This window comes from Callorhinchus milii, unplaced genomic scaffold (genome assembly GCF_018977255.1).
Source record: "Callorhinchus milii isolate IMCB2004 unplaced genomic scaffold, IMCB_Cmil_1.0 Scaffold402, whole genome shotgun sequence".
NCBI lineage: Eukaryota > Metazoa > Chordata > Chondrichthyes > Chimaeriformes > Callorhinchidae > Callorhinchus > Callorhinchus milii.
This window is the reverse complement of record NW_024705143.1, coordinates 35,209-54,413: the sequence shown is the minus strand read 5'-3', so window position 1 is coordinate 54,413 and position 19,205 is coordinate 35,209. Positions and strand designations below refer to the sequence as shown.

The following is a 19,205-nucleotide window of genomic DNA, read 5'->3' as shown; positions in this document are numbered from 1 at the left end:
ACTACAAGTTCCCACATATGAAAAGTCACTATGATGAGCTATCATGTGTGGCCAGGTCATCTATGAAAAATAGCTAACAGCTTAGTGTGTTTTACCTGGTAAATAAAAAGCATGTACTTTTGTACTAATCATTTTAGATTTCGTTAAGAAACGTCTCTCAATAGACACGTTTATCAAACATACATGTTTATCAAAACATGACTTCACTCGATTGTCATATGTTGTCACCAGAATAATATTTTCTTTGATATAGAGGGACTGTTTTAAACACACCTTATTTGCTTGTAAATGCCCAAATGATCAGTTATCCACGAAAATACACTCGTGAGAAAATATGGGATGGTATGGTATTGATTGCACATTCATTTAAATAACCATTTTTTAAAATGCTGGTTCTCATGGCACAGATCAACTTACATATCACTCCAAAAGCCAATTTATCTACGATGCAAATTAAAAGTATGGCACAAAATAATAATTTCTTAATGAAAAAATAACAACTTCAGTTTGTTAGATCTTAATATGTTTGTTTTAAGGGCCCTCAATATAATACTTTTTCGACATTTGCACTTAATTTTATTGCAATGAAAGTAATAATTTTGTTCGATAATCATGAAAATATTCATTCACAAAAATGGCCATATCTTTGCATTTTAAACGTTATAGTCAATGTCACCTCAATATATTACTCGAAACTAAAAATGTTAAAACTTCAGATTACATCACCTCTCTGCATGAGAACGTATCGACTCACCTCATATGGCACAAGACATGTACCAGTCATCTAAGAGCAAAGGCTGCAATCGATTTTATAGTTGAAACTCGCTGCCACACGGCAGATTTTCTGTATAAAAGGGGCTGCCCAACAGCAGGAGGCCAGCACCGTCTACCACAGTCGCAATGTCTCTCTTCTGGCTCGTCTCCTGCTTCGCCTTCATCGGCGCCACCTTCGGTGAGTATTTATGATAGTCATTGGTATTTCAGATGTAGCATTTTAGTTTTTTTAAAGACGTTCACTGGTTATTGGCCAAAACGTATTAGCCCCTTCAGCCGTGCATCTATTTAAGTTGATATAAATGTGCGATTTTTTATGGAACTTTTAAGTGACCTATTCCTCCCAGGTCACTTCAATGAGGAAACCACTTTGTGGGAAGTCAAGAGTTGCCATATGGAGAATTTTCAACAATGGCTCATGACCACCTGCAATGACAAGCAAGGTCCACCATTCATTGAGAATGGAGATGCTTTAACTTGGTTTTTGATGTATTATAGGGTGCGGTGTCCCGGCCATCAAGCCGGTCATCACCGGCTACTCTCGCATCGTCAATGGCGAGAATGCGGTGTCGGGCTCCTGGCCCTGGCAGGTGTCCCTGCAGGTGAGTGCTCAATGTTAGTATATCACGAGTCCACATTGACATGAACCGTATCGCGGTGTCCATGACACAAGTGAAAGTCGGCCTGTACAAACTGCTGTTTGGTATGTGAGGAATGCTACGCGTGTCCCAGAGTGCGACACGACACCAATTTTGTCGCGTCTTGCCACTACAGGATTCCACTACATGGCACTATTGCGGTGGCTCGCTCATCGACCCCTCGTGGGTGGTGACCGCTGCCCACTGCGAGTTCAAGTAAGCGCATGCAGGAGTCACTGCGCCAGCGTCGCGCTGCTCATTGTTAACGATTTAAAACGAGGCAGAATATCTTTCTCAATCAGTAAATGTTGGGTTTTCTTAAATGCGTCTGCAGCCGTCCCGTGACCGCGTCGTCCTGGGCGAGCACGACAGGAACTCCAACGCCGAGAACATCCAGTCTCTTGTCGTCTCTAAGGTAAACTTGCGAGCTATGAATTTACCTCATGAACAATCCCGCAACTTGCTAGACATTAAAATTGATGAAGTTCAACAGAAACCAAATGTATTCATCAAGTACCCTGAATTAAACAAACGTAGTGCGTTTAAGGTATTCTAACATCTCGTTCTGTTTGCACACACAGGCCATCACTCACCAGCAGTGGGACTCCTACAACATCAACAACGACATCATGTTGCTGAAGCTGGCTCAGCCCGCTCAGATCGTGGACCGTGTCTCTCCCGTCTGCCTGCCTGCCGCCTCGGATGTCTTTGCTGATAACATGATGTGTGTCACCTCCGGCTGGGGCAAGGTCCGCTCTTCCGGTGAGCATCGATGACCAATAATTAACACAATTTACTTTGTGAAGGGTTATTCACGTGGACTTCCTACAGCTAGTAGGACTTGACAACTTTGAGATTAATTCGTGCCAAATAGATTTATCAATAAATATTATCAACGATATGATCTGTTACCTCAAAATATATGATCTAACCATTATTCTATGTTATTTTACAATCTTCTATGTGTGCGTTCACAGCCTCCAACACGCCTCCCATCCTGCAGCAGACCGCTTTGCCCATTGTGCCTACCGCCACCTGCCAGCAGAAGTGGGGCACCGTGAACGTCATCACCAGTGTCATGATCTGCGCTGGTGGTGCTGGAGCCACCTCCTGCATGGTAAACGTTAACGGTATTTCTTTACGTAGCTAAAGTTGTTATATCTGAAGTCAGTGTTTCATTTCTACATCTGAAGGTTTAAGGATGGTGGGGTTTATGGGCCTATCTTGTAAAATGTAACGCATTTGAAAGTGAACCCTCGATGAAAGTATTTGCCAGTTTAATAGGGTTGACATTTTATATATACCTCAATGCTTAATTTTAAGTGGGAATATCATTTTTTAAAATCAACAAATATAAGTTAGTGACAGCTCATTATTACCATGCACAATGCACATACATTACTTGAAAAAAATGTGTAATGATTGCAGACCTACACCACCATATACGTGAAGTGTATCTCAACACAACTCAATTGTCATCAAAGATGGGTAGGCAGGTTTTAGTTTATTCTGTCTCGACATCGAAGGTCGTTCTCATACTCTTGTCGCTATGCACCTTGCGTGTCTTCTCCATAGGGTGACTCCGGCGGCCCCCTGGTGTGCGAGAAGAACGGCGTGTGGAACCTCGTGGGGATCGTGTCGTGGGGCAGCAGCTCGTGCTCCACCTCCATGCCGGCCGTGTACGCGCGCGTCACCGCCCTGCGTAGCTGGATGGACCAGACCATGGCTGCCAACTAGACACACCGATGGGCAACGATTCAGTAATTGCTTTCAATTGGTCGCATTGGATTCATGATTGTGAACACCTTGGATATTGTATGATTCAATTTCTTGTGTTGATGATATGTTGTATCATTAATAATAAAATTGCTGACCAATAATATTCTCCATAATCTTTGGTTCTTTCGGTAAAGTCACGTAGGTAGAAAAATAAATAATAAATAACGACGTTTCGATCGCAACACAAGCAATCGTCATCAGGTGGAAAGACACAGCAGTAAAACTGCTGAACAGGAAAGGGCTGCTGCAACAAGAGGTTATATATAAGTTTGAGGTGGGTGTCACCCAAGGGTAAGTAAGCGGGGTCAGAGATGGAAAGGAGTCCCGTCGCCGCATGCACGCACAACAGCTGCGTTAAAGGGAGAGATTGTATGTCAATGTAAACGAGTTTAATGGGAAGATAGCATGTCTGTGTTAGAGGACCGTGCATAGCGCCACCTCATGGGCAACACAAGCTGCGGCATTGGCTGCTGCATAGTGAGAGGCCAGCGTATCAACGCAAGAGAACAACTGTAACGGCGCCGTGCCAGTGAGACATACAGTCTATTAAACAGCGAGGTGGTTATGTTCGTGAGACCTTAATCTGCTACTGTAAAGACATTTAACAAGGTGATGTAATTCAGAGAGTCTGAAATAACTGCTAAACGGCAGGAAGGATGGAAACATCACAGCAAGTTATGCGTTTTCCAGGTTAATAACATCCTTCCAAAGTAAACGTTTTTGGGTTAGATCGTGTTATTGATAAATGTGTCGTAACCCACCCGACACGGCCAATCAGTAAAAAAAAGTGTCACGTTGACAAAAGACAAATAATTCACTACTTTAGCCCACCGGTGTGTTGAAGAGTGAATCCACAACATTAAAACTTTTTTTGAATACGACGTTTAGTAATTACATCCAGCATCATCGGGCAATTCGCCAGAATGGTGAAGCCCTCACTTGCTCCCGGTCTTAAATAGAGCAGCAGGGTGATGTCATCATTTAACTCAATCAGGTGCAGTGATTTGAAGCGGGGGGGGGGGGGGGGTTGTAATTATGTAATAGATTAGTAATCAGTTAATTATTATGATTAGTAATAAGTTGTAGATTAGTAATAAGTTGTAATGTGTGTTATTGTAATTATATGCTAAGTTAGTAATCAGTTAATTAGTATGCGTTTCCCCTATAAGGAAATGTAATATGTATTATTTAATAATACGCTTCCAGGCTGCACTAAGCCTGTAGCTGTCAGAGCGATTAAAGTTATTTCTCTCAATTTCAATGGATTCTATAATTAGTCTTTGCCAGTAATAATTCGTTTCGCACAACACTTCAACGTTATCAAAATCAATTGAGTGTCCTTGTTGGCAAGCATGTTCTTCCACTACCGACAGTTATGTTTGAGAAAATTTTATATTTCTTTGGTGTTCTTTTAGTCTTACGTCCCGTCTGTCCAATATTGCATCTGCCACATAAACAATTAATCCGATATACACCTTCTGTAGGTAATCCGTCTTTAGTGCAAGATACTAGTTTTTGAATTTTGTGTACTGTGCCAAATCTTACTTTAATGTTTTGCTTTTGCAAAACACGGTCTAATTGATCAGTTACTCTTGAGATATATGGTATTTTAATTGTTTTAACAATCTGATCGCTTTCAGCAGTGTTGCTTTGCGATCGTGATTTGGCATTCAGTGCTCTGTTAATTTGAGCATTATTGTAGCCATTCTGTCGTAGTGCTTCTTTAACATGTTTCATCTCTCTCACTAGACTTTCACCATCTGACACTGTTTTAACCCGATGCATGAGCGTCTTGATAAGAGAGGATTTCTGAGCTGGGTGATGATGGGAATCTGCATTCAGATAGGCATCAGTGTGCGTTCGCTTTCTGTGAATGCTGTGTGTTATTTTAACATTTAGGCCATTTCCAAGCAAAATATCTAGGAACGGGAGTGTGTTATTCACACCATTTATTTCCTATCTCATAAACAAGTGTATAACAACTTCAACGGATCAACTTATTTGTCCATATCTTTGCGACAGAGAAGTATTACTATCTCGACTATGGGCCTGATGAAAGTTCTTGCGACACCTTGCTTCGCAATCATAACCTCGACCTTTCGAACTTTTCCATCGGCACTTGGAATCGACTTGAGGATGCAGCCCATTGGCCACTCATTCCGTTTGGCTTGGTTGTCCTTCAGTAGGACGAGGTCGCCTTCTTGGATGTCTGGTCTGTTAGACTGCCACTTGTTGCGCACTTGGAGTGTCGTAAGGTACTCGTTTTTCCAGCGACGCCAGAACGTGTTCGCGAAGATCTGCACTTGTCTCCATTGACGTCTGTAGAGGTCTGCAGTGCTGGCCTCCTCGGTAGGTGCTGTGAGCACATCTGTCTTCTGGGTAAGAAGTGTAGCAGGAGTCAAGATGAATGGTGACTCCGGGTCGGTTGAGACGGGATCAGGGGTCTTGAGTTAATTATGGCTGAGACCTCGGCCATGAGAGTGGTCAAGACCTCGTGAGAGAGCCGTGTGGACCCGACATCACATAGCATGGAGTCGAGAATGCGTCGAGCAATCCCGATCATGCGTTCCCAGGCTCCACCCATATGCGAAGAGTGGGGAGGATTGAAGATCCATGTGCAGCCTTGGTCACTAAGGTATTTCCTGACAGAATCATCTTCGACATTCTCCGTATTGATCTTAAGCTCTTTACATGCTCCTATGAAATTGGTTCCACAATCAGAACGGAGTTGCTTGGCTGGCCCTCTGATGGCGAAGAATCTCCGGAGTGCATTTATAAAGCTCGAAGAGTCCATGGACTCGATGACTTCGATGTGCACTGCTCGTGTACTCATACAGGTGAACAGCACTGCCCAACGTTTGCTGTTCGCGAGCCCTCCTCTGGTGCGGCGGGAGATGACTGTCCATGGTCCGAACACGTCGATCCCTACAGAGGTGAAGGGAGGTTCCACACTGAGTCGATCGGCTGGGAGGTCTGCCATTTTCTGTTCTTCCTGTTTTCCACGTAGCTTGCGACACCGGATACACTTGTGGATTGTGCTGGCGATGCACCTCTTTGCTCCAACGATCCACAGCCCTGCAGATCGGATTGCTCCTTCTGTGAAGTGCCGACCTTGGTGCTTGACCTTCTCGTGGTAGTGGCGCACAAGTAAGATTGCGATGTGGCTCTGGCTTGGGATTATGAGGGGGTTTCGTTCATTCTCATCTAATTTTGCATTCCCTAGCCGACCACCGATCCTGAGCAAGTCGTCTTTGTCCATCCTGGGGTTTAGCTTCCTGAGGGTGCTGACCCTAGGAAGGTCTTCTCCCTTGTTGATGGCCTTGATCTCACTTGCATAAGCTGCCTGTTGCACACAGCGGAAGATTGATTTCCTTGCTCTGGAAAGCTCGTCTTCAGTGCGTGGCACTGTGCAGTGATGCCATCCATTGCAGCTACCAGTGGTGCCTCTCATCGGGCGATGGAAGCAGTCTGCGATATGCGTTAAATGTGCTATCGCTCGCACGAGCGTCGTCCATTTCGAGAAATGTTCAAAATGGTGTGGACTCAGTGGACTTCTTGGTCGCACATTTGTTACGAAAGTTGTCACTTGAGGACGAATCTCCTTGTCGGACTCGGGCTCTATGAGTCCAAAGGTCTCCTTGGTAGTACATGGGCCACCGTCACGTCGTAACAGGAACGCTGGACCCGTCAGCCAGATGGTTTGATTCAGCAGAGATGCAGGGACGGACCTAGTTGCGAGATCTGCTGGATTCTGGTCAGTTGGAACGTAATTCCATTGCTCCGGCTGCGTCGATCTCCTGATGCGCTCCACCCGGTTGCTGATGTAGGTGTAGAACCTTCTGGTTTGGTTGTTTATGTAGCCTAGTACGACCTTACTGTCCGTGTAGAACTTGACCGCGTCCAGTTTGACGTCAAATTCGTCTAAGATCAGTTCCGCCACCTCTGTAGCAAGAACGCTCCACACAGCTCAAGCCTTGGGATGGTATGTTCCGGTTGTGGGGCCTTTAGCAAGCATATACCCAAGCCTCTCCCCTCCGACAGCAACAACCCGCACTGCGTGGTAGCGTCGCACCTGACTCCAGTTCGCATGTCTTTTGGTCCTGCGGTGTCGCAGACCCGTTTCCGTAAGCTAGTTAATCCCTCCCAGCTCGCTTGGTGTCCACAAATCACAGTGATCAATTATCAACTACAGTGCATTCGTGGGGAAATGCTTGTTGACACCATTGACACTAACACCGGCTAATAGTATTGCTTACAGGCGCCTCATACCGGCCATTTGTAAGTACTTGTGGCGCCAAGGGCTGAGCATAAAATACGCAAAACCAGGCGCAGAAGTAATTACGATTGCAAGCGTCGGATGGGTTACCAAGGACGTAACTCAGGACTACTACAAAGGGCGACGCACGAATACAATTAGTCCGTATCATTTTGCTTATAGGGAATGACCGGCTCCCATGGTGTTGATCTGACGCGAAACAGTCCAGTTTAAGATACCTATAGTTTAACAGTTTGCCACAAGCATAAAGAGATTGACAGAGCCAAGCACCTTGCGATCCATACACTTATACACGCGTTTCATGAACAGCGCTGGGGCTCCACCTGCCCTCCGATGAGTCCGCCTTCATATGCCTTTCAAAGAAAACCAGTCTGTGTATAACAAATCACCATTAGAAGATATTCCGCCGGACCTGCTATTCCGTCTAAAACACATCGTGGTGGACAAGTAGATTTTATGATATGCCGACGGTAGCTGGTAGAGCATGACTTGATTGCCGGCATTGTCGCTCACGCAAGGGTTCCATGCCTATCGTTCCGCTGAAGTATGTACAGTCGACTTTGATCCGAGAAATCACAAAATCCAGCAGAGTATAACCGGATGGACTAAGTTGTACAATATATGCCTTCCGTTCCACATCTTCACCTGTAACTGTACAATACCCCCCTATACAATTGATAAAGGTATTTAATCTAATTCCCAATACCTCTCGATTGAACTTATTGTGCAAGGGTGGTTGTACTTTGTCCGACCTGATTGTTACCTCCTACGCTATGGCTTATTGACGCGAGTGATTGAACGGAAGCGTGAAATACCGGCTGCCGTACAAATGGCGGTTCGGCAGGTTGGCAACCGAGGCTGACTCTCAGAGCAGGGCGTTCTAGATTCGTTACCTCCCAGAACAGTTCTCACAGCCTATGGGCCGACGTCATGAGCGCACGATACATTACGTCATACATGCTGATAATTAAACGGGTGTCATATATGCCCTTGGATCAATACAATCGGGTTGCAGGAATGCACTTTCCTCACCAATTAAGCGCGCCGACACGTACGACCGATGTAGGCATCCATAACTCCTAACTAAAGGCGCGCCAAGCAGCCCAGGGGAGTTTTCCTGCACACGCATGTTTTCGATACTTTGGTATGTCTTCCTATCCGTGTGGCCCCCCCTTGTCGGCGCGCTGAGCGTTCACGCGAACTGAGGTACTACGAAGTACTTGGCAATGAGCGCGTCGTGCCGCTGCTCGTCAAACTCCCTTTGGCGTTTGTTAAAACGTGCCAGCATCGACGTTAATAGAAAACACGGTTTCTGATAGCATTCTCTCCCTTTAAGAGATCCACTTACCCGGCTGGCAGACTTCGCTCTTCGCAGAGTCGAACTTTGGCACAATAGTGCGCCTCATGAAGCATCTCTGGGTTTTTGCTCAGCCGATAACCTGTTGGATCCAGCTGGCCCCACGGCGGTCTAGGGTGAGGAGCTTGGATCAGCCATTCGAAATGTGGAGTTTTGCTCGCTATTACTTTCGAGCGGAAAAATTCACTTTTAACTTGTCGAGTAGAGTGGAGCAGCACACTACGCCTGAAAGCGGGTAGATCTACCAGAACCCAGAAGAGCGGAGCATAAGGCTCATTATTTGTTTAGCTTACAGCCGTGCACTGGCAGCTGTAGGTTGACGCGACGCCACCATTAGGCTAAAGCGTAGCACACTGCGCGAACGACTCGCAAAAATCCGCGACGCCACCTGGCTGCGATAGCGCAAACTAACCCATATACTCCACCAGAGGTGTCGACCTTGGATATGGGGTCGCAGTATAACCTCTCATTTTACAGTGCGAAGATACAGCGTTTTTTCGACTAGTGCGCCACATCGATGTGCAGAGCTCTAGGAATTAGTCTCCTTAGAGCCGGTAGTATGTAGCACGCGTCCTGCACCCGCCGATAGGGATGCGTACTAGAGTAGTATCGAGACAGCCCCAAAGTGGCAATAAATTTGACAGTTCAACCTCATTGTCCATCGCAGTCGAAATCGGCTGCATTAACTTTATCTATCATGGGTCCTTCATCGCATGTCACCAGTGACGCACCCTTCTGTCGAACTTACTCCTCGAAGGTACACTTTTCATTTCTGAGCCGGAGTCGACCCTCAGGTGAGATTACAAGTTGCTCATTCCCCCGCGCAAGAGAGGCGTATGTTACCAGCTGAGAACCCCTGTAGTCAACGGCGAACGCTTGATCACCCTAACGCCCAATACGCACATTGCTACTCTAGAAGGTAAATAGCGGGATCTTGCGTTGAGCCCAGCAATCGCGTGACACCGTCCAATGGGCTGTCAATACATTTTATTGAATTCAACGTCTGATCGCAATCTCGCGTTAGTGAATTAGAGCGTTTTCACACGCACCCCTGGCTAAGCCCCGATATCTTCGATAGCCTCAGCTCGTTCGTGCACTTGGGAGCACAGCAGTAGCACTACGTTGCGTCTAGGAAGATCCGACATCCTGTAGGGAATATCGGCTCCGTATACCGGGAGACCATTTCCCCCGGCTACGGCCGATGTCATGTGATTGCTATGAGGGTATTGACGCCCTAATACCGCGATAGAACTTGGGAATATTCCTAATCCTCAGTCCTGCCATTCAATTCGGAATCAATACATCTTTACCATCGTTATCCCAAAACTGTTCTACGATTCACCCCACTATGCACGGCTATCTCAGGCATATCAGCGTTGTGGTTAAACGCTGGGGTGGCTCGCTATCAGTGCTGTGGATATGGTTGCACAGGCAGCACAGACCCCTGTAGATCGGCGATCAGGCTATATTCTAGCTGCAGACTCCACTGTCGAGAATGGCTCAGTGATAGCCGTGCTAGGGACAACGTTTTATCACTTTTACTTCTTGCAGCAAGGGTACCCCTATCGACCTCTAGCTTAACTTAGGTGTAGAAGATAGACTGTGTGAAGGCGCTCGCAATCTCCTTTGCCTCCGCACATAAATGGTTCACCGATATATGGCCTCGCATAATTGCTAGTGAACAGTTAATTACTTGTAATGCTTTCGTGGATCAAACCCGCTCTCGGCAGATGCCCCGGGAGGGCCCTATAATGCTGTTTAATAGAATACTAGTGGGGTGTCAGGCGTAGTCATCTTTACGTGGTCACAGTCCAGTCATACGCTCCAGTACTAGTCTAGATGTCCGATCATTTGTTGCGCTTCGAGGATGAGGCCTGACCGCATTGTAGATGCCCCGTCGCGCGAATTCGCCGTGAGAAACGACAATAAGAAAGTATCAAGCGGGGGATATTGCGTCTTTATTTGTTATCATGGGCTTTGCCAGGGTCCCCGGCAACATTGTACCGATGGAACGACTGGAAAGTATTCACACTGAAGGTGTGGACGGCGCCCAACTTCATCACACCGAAACGTAGGGGAGCTTGTGCCTTCCCGTTAAATGCGCTTGATCCTATTCAAGCATAAACTCCCATGGGAGCGCCCTAAAAGAAATGGAGGGAACAGATGTGCCGAGCTTAAGGCCACAGTTAAGTACGCACTTTACGAATGCAGTTTGAGGTTGATAAGACGGCATTGGTTTCTAGCGAGAAAGCCGTTTCTCACGGGTCGTCGAACCGGAACCACAATACCAATGCTGCATCCGACATGGGTGTATAGAGGTCACTCTTTCATTCCGGCATCTCCTCTGCGATCGATCGTTTTTAGGATCGAATATGTTTACGTATTGCGTATGTCCAGACCGTAGTGTCTTGAGTCAGCGATTGCTCTAGATGATTCCGATGCGCTTCGGCCAAAGTGATAGAGAATATGGTCGGCGTACGAGGGATCACGCGTTAACAATACTGTACTCCGAGGAGCGTTAACGTCGCCCCTACAGAACCTCACTCCGTAACGGATATAAGGGTATACGCAATTGTATCGGGAGTTCCTTCGGTATCCGTTGAACCACTGGATGAAACCATTCTTGATCTATGATTCTCTCTGGCAGTTCGGAAGGTTGGAGGGCGTTTCCAACGCGAAATAAGCCAGAACACCAACACCAGTTTCAAACGGAAGCCTTCACTCGACGGTAAGTACGGAACGGGCGATAAAATCAATATTTCAATTGAGTTTCGTGAGAGACGAAAGCCTCGGAAAAATATATAATTCCTGTTCAGCCATCACTCGCTACTGACCGAACTGGCCGGCAGCGCTTCTGGCAGATACGTGAATCCCCCCCAGGTAATGAGGAAAACGTTGTGTAATATGCTTAGTCCACCTACCGTATCCTTTACGCAACACCCGCCTGACTCGCAGCTCCAGGGAAGTTTAAGCCCTTTGTAGCCGCGCGGCCCCAGCTTGCCATGTCTCGTGCTTGATATCTGGATAACAGTTCGGCCCCTTTTGACCTTTAATTGCCCCGGTCTCGATATCGGAATTCCTTTAAACTGTAGTATCGACTATGGCCAATATGGGCTAATTAAGTAGTTAGGAGTACCTGTGGGTTAGGCGTGTCGGCATACTGAAATGTGACCAATGGGCGGTAACAGCCGTACGTTCGGCCCTTTATAGGCAAGTCGGAAATCCCTGTCTCGTACGCCAAACTAACTTGCGCGGGTCCCTTACCGGGCTCGTATTGTTAGGAACGTATTTGACCTTGGACAGGTCGTGGCATTCTGAGCACCCTTAGTGGTAGCACACCGTCATGATCTCCAAAAACTCGGGACGTGAGTTACTCGACGCCCGCATCTAATTTAGCAAAAAATTCAGTCACCATAAACGCACCGCTTCGAGCATCACTGAAATGCCACTACGATGACCGTGTTTTATGAAAAATACTACAAGGTGGGCCGCATATCTACACTATAACAAAGCCATGCAAAGCCACCTCAGAACCTGCACCTATGGTGCTCTTTTCTTGCTGCAATTGTACTTTACTAACCCTAACCCTGCAGCTATATACACTCAAGCTCGGGAGCGGGTGTCGGAGGGTGTCAAGCGATCTTAATTATTAGACTTTTGAATCAACTGGGATACGGATAACCCCGACGCGTCCAACCAATGCGTCGGCTCGTGTCATGACCTAAGTCGTCTGCCTCGTAGAACCTTCCAGAACGTCACAGTTCCTGGTTCCTGCGGAGGGATAGCGTAATAGCTTGTCGTTTGTCGACCCTATCTTTGGGTTGCCGAACAACATTGGCGGATAAACGCAGCTGTGGCGAAACATTTAGACACCTTCAACGTTACGATGCAAACCGGTATTACCTTGGGACCCCGCGTAGGCACAGCCAGGAAGTATATGGTGACCCATTGCAGACTCTCACCGCCCCATCATAAGCCATCAAGGCCGAAGGCTTGTTTCAGTTTTGGGCAAGCTAGTTTCCGCTGCGAAGAGTTCGCGGCTGCTAAGAATTGGACTTAGTAGTGCCTTCGATCGTGTGCTTAAAGGGTGTCGCAGGCTACTATTCTAACGGGAGGCGGGGAACTCGTACTTATATACTTCCTCACGTGCCTGCGTATATCCAGAGGTTCTCCGGTAATAAGCGCTCACAGCGTATATTGCCCTCAAGCGTGAAGTTTTACAAAGTACTCAGTGCTGACCCCTCGTGAAACAGATGGCGCCTCTTCCCGCCAGGAGGGGAACATTCCGGTAAAGGCCTCAGAAACGTAGTCTAGGAGACTTGCTCGTAAGAAACTCTCTCTGATAAACTTCCTGAGTCAGAGGCACGTGATAGGGGATCTTTCTGGAATACAAGCTCCTCATAGACTCCGCAAAGTGATGGGTCTTACGGAGCCACATTGTAACGTGACCTAATCCAGCGGAACTCGGCAAAGATAGTCATCAGGAGAACTGCGGGTACGTAAGTGTACAGTGCCCCGTCCAGAGTCCCTAAAGGAACCCTGCCTCCAGACGTAACCAATTCTTCTCAATCTTCCTCTTTGTTAACCGGTTGCAAGACATCTCTATTATTGGAATGGAACTGCTAAGTATGTTGTCGCTAGATCGGGTTGACAGCTAAAGGACGCACTAGGTTTCCGCGGACACATTTCGAATAATAGGGTCACAAGCCAATTGCCATGAACCCCGCAAGGTCGGTCAAGATCGCCCGATTCCCACTCATTGTACGGTAATCCGGAGAGTCGTGCGTTCAAGGCTTTATCTCGAACCGTAAACCAGTGTTTAGCAACGTCCGCAATCGGGACCAGAAACGAAATTAACTACCTTGCAACCTCTAGAGCTCGACCAACGAAATCGACCGGACCTCAGACTAAATTAAGAGTGTTAAGTTCGGCGCTATTGCATGTGACAGACCCATGTCGTCATTCTTGAATCTGTTTTCTTGCCATCCCGGGTAGTATCCAACGTAGTTAGAGGAGCGGTTAAGCCCGCGGGCTGTATAGAGCAAACTCCAGTCTTTCAAAGAGATTCTGCAGTCATGGAGTACTTGAGACTTCTTCGGAGTAGAGCATATGAACCAACCAGGCTACTTGTCGAGTTTTTTGCTGGGGGTGTGACCTAGCGGGTAGATTATGAAGTAGCGTCGTTGATAGGAAGAACACATGTTCCGTTTTACTCTTCCCCTTTCTTGCAATCCAGGGCTAGCGACCTTTGCGGTACTGGCGATGCCATCGACTTACACATGAGAAGGTCCACCCTTCTAATTTGGTTTTGCTAAACGAGGACGGAGATGCAGTACGTCACATGTCCCACAGAGCTAGTGGAGGAAAATCGCATGATCTCCTCTATTGGCGCACAGCTAGTTCCGTGGGGCATCCTTCATCGGGGCGGTGGCAAGATCATCAACTCGGACTCAGCGGACAATGGGCAAATAGGTTTCCGCCTTGTAGTGCGTTGTTTAATTATTTCATAAGGGGCGGCGAGGTCCACGTTTACATACGCGGATCTCACCCTTTTGCGTCGCGTTACCCTTTTGAAAACAGCAGACATCGCACTTTGTCAAGTCGACCCCCCATCCAAATTAGAGTCCGGTATTAATTCATAAATAGTTCCACGTCTAGTAATGGTCCCTAAAATAATCTACAGGCTCTGAGGCGATTCTTTAGCCCGGACTTGTCGTGTGCGCCTCACATGTGCAACCCCCGGGTGCATACGTAGCTTCGAAGGGGGCCATGGGACTTAGTGAACGAAGAATGAAACTGGATACCCGGCGAACTGAGAGTGGCTCTAAATACGCTAGGTGGAATATGGGGATGAGCGAGGACAAGACAACATACCAACCGGGCTAGCGTCCTTGGGTGAACTCCGGCCGCACATCCTGTCACACTTATGCCCGGTAACCAGGACATTAAAACGTCGGGCAAGATGTTATGGAGCGCGACAGTTGTTGCAACGATTACGCACTTCTAACTACCCGTTCCAATTGCGGGGCTCTGCACATGGTGACGATATGGTTTGATTTTCGCGCCAATTCCATAGCGTTGCACTCCTCGGTTAAGTGTGTTTTAACAAGCTTGTAACGCTAAGAGACCCTAGGTCCTCAAAGCGACTGGGTCTGAGTGGCTTGTGGTTACGATTCTTCGTCCATAGTATATCTTACGTATTTCCATTTCACGGACGAGCCTTGGCAGCGCGGGCTATCATTAGGGAGTTAGGACTTCTATCGCGATTTGGGGTACAAATAATTTGTCTCCGAATCTTAGGATACCTTTGGGAAGGTAAAGTCTGTTTTAAGCAAGTGTTCCGTCTACTGTACTGACCGTGAAAACTAAGAAATATCCCCAGTTCTGACTGGAGTCCGTAACCGCGGTTCCACGGCGGACCAGGGGATTCTCGTTCGTGTGTCCCCGAACCAACGGATCCCGTTTAGGAAGGATTGATTGCGACAAAGGAGATTTCCTAAGCGCACGCTGAATCATGAGTGTGGGGGTTTGTGATGCTGCATCTGGCAGATAGCTCGGGGGACTCCTAATTTCGTCCTAAGGTTCAGTGCGTATCCTGGTTTCCGGCTGTAAACCGGAACCGCCTTTAAAGTCGCGGCTACAGCGTGATACCTGAGCAAAGAACGGCCCAACGGAGTCCGTACTCTCAATTGCCTATCCACGTGTTAACTTGGACTCGCGCTGTCTCATGTTACGGTACGGTTACTACACATATTATCCGATCATCGCTGCTACTACCGGATACAGGCAGAAATCGAAGTCCCCGAGTGTCGTGTTCGATCGCTTGAGCCGCATCGCAGCTCTTAGTTCACAACCCGTATCGGGAACGGCACATTCGCGTGATATATAGCCTGTGCCGTTACAAGTCATATAGATCGTTTATTTTTGGGCTACGGGAGAGCCCACATTGTAGGCTGGGACTTATCTTACTCGTGGAGTGTGGTGGCACACGGGTGGGGGCTCCTTTGACACTGTCGGGCCTGAGATCTTCTCGACTAGTACATACATTGAGTCGTCGTAGCCATGGCCACAGGTACTTATGATAGTAGCCGTAGGGTGGGCATGTAGTCGTGTCTGAGAAGGCGCTGGTGGAGCGTCAACGGAGCCTCTCTACGTCCACCGATCCTCCGCCTGTTCAAGGGTAGTTAAGACCGCCGGGTCGATAATTTCTGACCCTTAAGTAGCACATTTTACCAACCACGGTATCTCCGCAAAGACAGTTAGGTAGTTCTGGGGAGTTCAGTTCACAATAGTTGTGTGTGCGATAGCGACTGAGCATGAACTACAAGGTCCTTTATAAGAGATACACATAGGCATCAGCACAGCAGGTACTGCCCTTACATTAGTTAAGCGTAAACTCAGTAATCCAACCCATCTCCCTTAATGATGTAGGTTGCCCCTCCTTCACGCTCAGGGAAATCGTTATGAATCCACGCATTGTATGGCTGACGACGACGTATGCTGGCTACGATTACTGGACGTTATAACCGCCTCTCCCGCCTTCTCCTCAGTCTTGAGGACCTGGCATGGTTTTAAGGAGTTGGGGTATTCATTCTTCAGCCAGCTGCACCGTACAAAGTCCACGATTTACGTACGATGCATTCGACGAAGGGGAAAGCTATTTAGTTGTAGCCGTAAAAAGTCAACAGTTTTGAGAACTAACGTCGAGGGATGGCATTGGTAAATGACTACTTATGCAGCAGATATGAGAACAGGGACACAAGTAAGGAACGGCAGAGGAGGAGGACAGTCCATAAGCCATCGGGCTGATGTCCCTGCTCGGCCGCATCACCATTACAAGGTATTTGTATATGGCAAGCGGGTCTGATAGGGTTACTCCAGACCCTTCTCGTTGGAAAGCTGGGCAGATGGCAGGAATGAAAAAGTAAACCTTATTGATTGCATAAACCGATAGGCCCGAACACGTTTATTAAAGAGATACATGTTTGGCACGTTATCTGAACTCGAATCGGGATATACAATCAGACTGGTCCTTGGATAGTCTGACTATGCTTCCCAACTCCGCGCACTAACTTTGCCTGGTGGCCTACTACAAAATAGTAGTTTGGAACCTACGCAAAGGCGAAGTCGTATTAATACGATATGTAGGCTCTCACGTGTACCGAGAAAGAGGCCTAATCGAAGTGCAAAACGGCATGTCGCAGGCTATCCGGATCTACGCATCGTCAACAACGCGGAGCTAATTCTTGTGACACATCAGCGCAGGAGTCTTCCCCTCGCGGACAATCGTACCTCCTCTTGTACCTTAGAAAGCCGGGTGGCGTCCAATTCTGGAGGTGCAATGGGTAACCCACGTAGGTAAGGGCCTCACAGGTACAGCTATGTAGAACGACCTCGTCAGTATCCAGAGCTTCGTGCTTTGCTTATACCGTAATGTACGGGGAGTTATAAACGGGCAAAAGGGCGTATGACTGGAATGGAAATTTATCCCGTCACTACTCTGCAGCCATCCTGATGCGGCTGGATAGCCTTCGCAAAAAATGAGGCGCGAGGGTTGCCCGATAAACAACAGCCAGATGCTTTTGCTAAGACGCCATTTGAACGAGCCTGCGATAGCCATTCGCGGATCTTTGAATTCACGGGATTGTTGGTGCACAAATCATTTCGACTAGGCATATTATTCAACCAGGGACTCGCATACCTGCTACATAAGTGTAAACGCACTGTAGGCCCCTTGATTTCTGTATCATTTATACCAGTCCAAACTGTCAATTCTAAGATGTGGTATCTAGACCAATATCTAATTGCCTAGACAGTAATAGACCTAGGAATCCGTCAGTGTGACGATGTCCTCCCGTGCGATCCGGTGACTTGTCCAGTGGTGGGTAGGGTTTTCGTCGTCGAGGGTATGCGGATTCGTTTTCCTTTGACAAGTTAACTGGCGCGCCGTAGAGGCAACCATGCCTAGACATGGTCGAGCCTATCAACACTACGTACTATGGCGCAGGTGCAGCCCCTCCGTTACTTCCACGCGGGACGGTTAGTTATCTATGGAAAGTGCAAAGTGAACGGCCGAAGAAAGTCGTTACGTGGGTCTTCTTATGATCACGTATCTCGAATGTCATTTATCTAAGGGTTTACTCCCCCCCTTGTGTTTGGCAGGAGTTAGACTCCACTTGTAACACTCCACTTACTTACGGCTCGGTTTTGAGCAGGCTTGACGTGTTGCCCACGAACCAACGAGTTTAGCTCTACATCTGGCCGTGCGGATGCGTTGAGGGCAAACCTCGACATAGCCTAGAGAAGCGAAGTACAGAGCGCTTGATTATAGTTTCTTTCGTACTAACCATGCGTCGCGCATTGGTGAGATGGCGCAAGTGAGTGAAGTCTGGGTTGATGCAATTGGTTGTTGCGATTTTTACCTTCTGGGTAGTACCATTCGCGCTTTTTCGAATATGTAGATGCCCCGCTCCAAGATTCTCCAAGTATTGGATCTTACGGGGTAAGTGTGTTAATTTGTATAGGGTGAACGTTAAATATAATCGCACATCTAGCCTTATTAACTGCGGAATCGCCATTTCGTACGTAACTGAAGACCAGCTACACAAAATCATGTAGGCCGTTTCAATTGCCGGCTCGTATCCGTCCCCGAACGATCACCCTTGATGGTTAGTCTGTTAGCTCTAAATCCAAGCTCCTGAATCCCTCTTTAAACTGCGCTTGGCGCCGTGTACCGACTCACACCGAAACCTCGACATTCTTTTGGGTGCTTGCACACGGAAGTTCCATCTCCGTCGCCGTGTGGACCAGCGTTGCCTACTAGGGGCCGATCCTCTCGCACCATCCGTGAGGAGAGTCTAAAAGTTTTCTATAGTTTATTACCCGCGTCCTCAGAGTTTTGCACGGGCCTCAGGTCATCAAAGCGTACATATGGATAGCGCCTTAGCTCTGACAACTTCAAAGACCCACGAGGCGGTGTTAGAATGACCTGCCGGTAACGGACCCACATGCCCTCGTCCTATTCTAATAGTGAGTCACAGTGTGCTTTCACTACCGGAGAACCCAGTTACCAGCTCCGACCGCGCACCAAGAACGTAGTATCCGATTTGCCATACGACGAGTGACATTAAGTTGTGGTTATAACCATAACCCTCTGACGCATTACACGGCATTCGAGCTATCTAAGAGAACGGGAGTCTTATAGCTAACCCTCTCCAGGTGAATCGGCAAAGACTGAGAAAGCTCTTAATGAAATCTCTGTCACCGCAGGTGAGCAATCATCGCACTTAAGTCGGGCGTTATCGATCCGCGGTCGTCTGAGCCGCAGAATGAGATGGCGGAAGACCGCGCTGTTGGACGGTCGCACCTCCTGTGAGCGATA

The 19,205-nt window shown here is 47.6% G+C and overlaps 1 pseudogene; it reads left to right on the top strand.

The window, feature by feature from the left end:
- Positions 1–900: 900 nt before the first annotated feature.
- Positions 901–3,149, top strand: LOC121852094 (annotated as a pseudogene).
- Positions 3,150–19,205: the final 16,056 nt, after the last annotated feature.